Source organism: Eumetopias jubatus, unplaced genomic scaffold (genome assembly GCF_037043125.1).
Source record: "Eumetopias jubatus isolate StellerSeaLion01/CBP00866 unplaced genomic scaffold, mEumJub1_p1.0 scaffold_4, whole genome shotgun sequence".
Taxonomy (NCBI): Eukaryota; Metazoa; Chordata; class Mammalia; order Carnivora; family Otariidae; genus Eumetopias; species Eumetopias jubatus.
The window spans coordinates 31112040-31115691 of record NW_028274810.1 but is presented as its reverse complement, the minus strand read 5'-3'; positions in this window follow the sequence as shown (position 1 = coordinate 31115691).

Below are 3652 nucleotides of genomic sequence, written 5' to 3'. Positions count from 1 at the left end.
TGAGCTAATTTTTCATTTAGTTGAAGGGAGTACAGGGTGGAGATGGGGGTGGCAGGGAGTGAACCTCTCTCAAACTTTCTCTTGTCCTTGGAAATAGGATTACAATTTGGAATAACACACTGTCTCTTCCTATTGGCTTGGGATGGTTCACAGCTCTGGAAAATCATCATTTGCTAATTGTGTTACTGGGCTACTCTGTGTTAGTTGTGTGGGCTTTCTTAATTATAAAGAGATACATATCATAATACTACCTCCTACCTTGCAGTAGGAAGGGTGCCAGGTGTGTACTGGTGTTTGGACTAATTATTTGATTTTTACTATTGACTATACCTAAGTGTGTGATTTTAACACAGAAATTATCTTGACACCATCTGGTAGCAGTTTTTCATGTCTGACAAAATTTAAAACTCAGTTTGAAGCTTGGCCAATGACAAATATGCTCAGGATTCCACAAGAACTTGGTCCACCTCTGACCTGATACATATCAGGGCATTTGTCTCAAACTGTGGTTACAGTATTTTATTGATGTGCCTAATCTGTTATCCAGGAGCCACAATTCTTGTGATAGATAGGATATTTGCTTGGATAGTGACAAGGAAGTTTGGGATGATTTTTTCTCTTTTTTCATTGTCAAGAAACGGATCCTGGCTCTAGGTCTGGATTTAAGTGTAAGTTTTCCATTTCAAGGGCTTCTCAAGATCTGTTCAGAAAGAGCATTACAGCGGAGAAAGACGAAACAAATGCGTAGAAAGCCTCCACAGAAAAGTCTGATGGATAAAGTATGGTTCTAAAGATGTGCCTTCCTTCCTGATGTGCTCGCTCAGCAAAGGCAGAAGGAATTCATTGTTGGAAATTTGTGTAATCATTTTTATCTGATTACTTAGCAAGATGCTACATGAGCTCTGGCCTCTATTTTAGAGACCCTGGTTTTATTATAAGCATGCTTCAGTTCCACCAAATGTCTTTATGGATTTGAAGGGCCTGCTCAAGCTTTGTCACTTATTTTTAACAATATAATTTTCTAAGAGAGGAGCGTTCTTGCGCAGCCTGACATGGGATACGTGAGCACATATTGACCACTCACCAGTACATTAATGCTTCCTGGCAGCAGCGGCACATCAGGCCGAGTTCAAACGACACGTTTGCCTGGAGTTCAGTATCCATTTAAATCAAATTTGTCAGCTTTCCATTTTTTTAATACCTTTTTTTTTGTTTTTATGCAAATGCAGCTAATAAATACCTTGTAAGTGTGATGACATCCCTTGATATGAACAAGCCACATTCTGCGTGGGGGAAAAAAAGTGACTAGGGTGTCCCTGTTAATACAATAATGTAATTATCTTTTTCCCCGGGAGTTAATTTACAAAACATTTGCATTTACTTCATCTTTTCCCCACTGTTATTTTGAAGGCCTGTCATTTATAAATCTGCACATGTATGGTTATATATGTGTGTATGTATTTTCATGGTGCGAGGAGGTATTTCTTTCCCTGCACATTTCCACGGTGCCTTCCTCCACTTTTTTCCCTTTCTTAAAACTGGTAGCTCAATTCTCAAATGATTATCAATTTGATAGCAATCAAGTTTGTAAATCCTCACAAATTCTGTACTGCTAGGTTTTAAGGACAATTATCCAGAATATTTTCTTGCCCCAAAAAGGGGTGGGGAGGGTGACATGGTTGTTGGTGATGGTGACGGTGAGGACATTCAAAATTTCATACGCAGGTAGAAGTATAGCTGTATATTCTAAGACATTTATACACATACATGGATGTTACCAACATAATGTATGACTTGATTTCTCAGCAGATATGTCTCTGTTTGATAGGTGAGTTATCTCTTTTTACTTTGCTCATGAAGAAAATGGCAGATGAATGATCAGCTGTTGGCTATTCTTCACCATGTGGAGTGATAGATGAACAAGCACTTTAATTTAGCCTCTTGGTGTTTGCTTCCAGTTTGAGACTTTTGTTTTTTATTATAGTTTGCCAGACAGAATGAAGCTCCATATACTTGGTACAAATTACAATGAGACAAATTGCAAATACAGATGTTGATGTTTTTCTCTGACACTGCAAATTGTCCCAAGAAGGGATTGTAGGAGAGACTTTGAGTGTTTCATAGACGGATTAGTAACTAATGGGATACACACACACACAGTGTTGTTTTCAATCCAAGTTATATTTGCTAAAATTGACAGCAGTACTTATCCATATGAAAATGTACTTTTGGAGAAAAGAAATGGCAATTTTACTTCGTTTCACTATTCTTAAAATAGTTTTTTAAGCAATGGGGTATAGAACTGGATGTTACCTCTGAACCTGGTTTATATTTTTTATGATTATTATTCTTATGGTGGTAAAAATGACAGCAAATCTTAACTTAATTTCTAAAACAGCAAAGATACACTTCAATAGATATATCAAAGGATAAACTTTGTGCATAATCTTGAGCTATTGAGCAATTATTTTTTGCAGCTGCACAAAAGGCTTTTATGATCTGACCTTTCCATGTTCCAAATCTTAAGACTTGAGATCCACATTTATTAAGTATCACCACTGCTGGCCAAAGACATGACTGTCTCTTTCATTTCTGGCTCTGGAAGGTAGCCTTCTTTTCCTCACCTACCGACCTGCTCATGGTGAATTTTCTAGCACGACATTTAATAAATTCTATCCTACTAGTCAACCCAAATATAGATATCTACTAAATCCATTTGATTACATAAAGTATGACTCATCAACCACCATTCACACACTCACATTATTTAGTAATACAGTTAAACCTCAGTAATGTGAACATCCATCTTCTCTCTCCATTTAAAAAATGGCAACAGCTCAGGGCAACTGGCTAGCTAGTAGAGCATGTGACTCTTGATCTTGGGGTCCTGAGGTCAAGCCCCATGTTGGCAGTAGAATTTACTTAAAGAAAAAATTGGTTAAAAATGACAACAGCTCTGGCATGGTGTTTGTGGTTCTTCTTGACTAAACAGGGAAATATTAGTGCTGTAATGATTCACTTGCAACCTGATTTGGAGAGGGCTACACTAACCTTGTGAGGTCTTGGGCAAGTCATTAATGGAATTCTGTTTTCATATAACAAAAAAATAATTAAAGGTTACATATTCATCCCACAAATGTGCCAGGCTCTACTATATCCCTGAAGATACAATCATGAATAATACAAGTAAGTCTCTCAATTTCCAGATCTTATATGCCAGAAAAAGAGAGGAAAAAAATTACTCTCTACAAGGCAATTGATGGGTACAATGGCTGCAGTAGAACAGAAAGCCAGAGGGACACAGAGGGACATAGAGAAGGGACACAGAGGGACACAGAGGGGGGACATCCAACCCAGCCTGGGGCATATGAAGGGTCAGAGAGTGCTTCTTGCAGTAGGGTATGTCTAGGGCGAAGGCTGGGTAGAAACTGGCTAGAGAAAGAGAAAGGGGACGGAAGAGTGTTCCAGGCAGCAGGAAAGGCAGGGCCAAAGCCAGAGATAAGAGAAGTCAGGGCAAAATCAAAGGATAAATGACATTCATTTTGCCCAGGCCACAGAGTTTGGGGGAAGAGTGCATCTATGAGATAAAAAGAACTTCCTAATATTAAAGTGTAATTGTTTAAAAGTAAGTACTTGGTATGACTAATCTGGA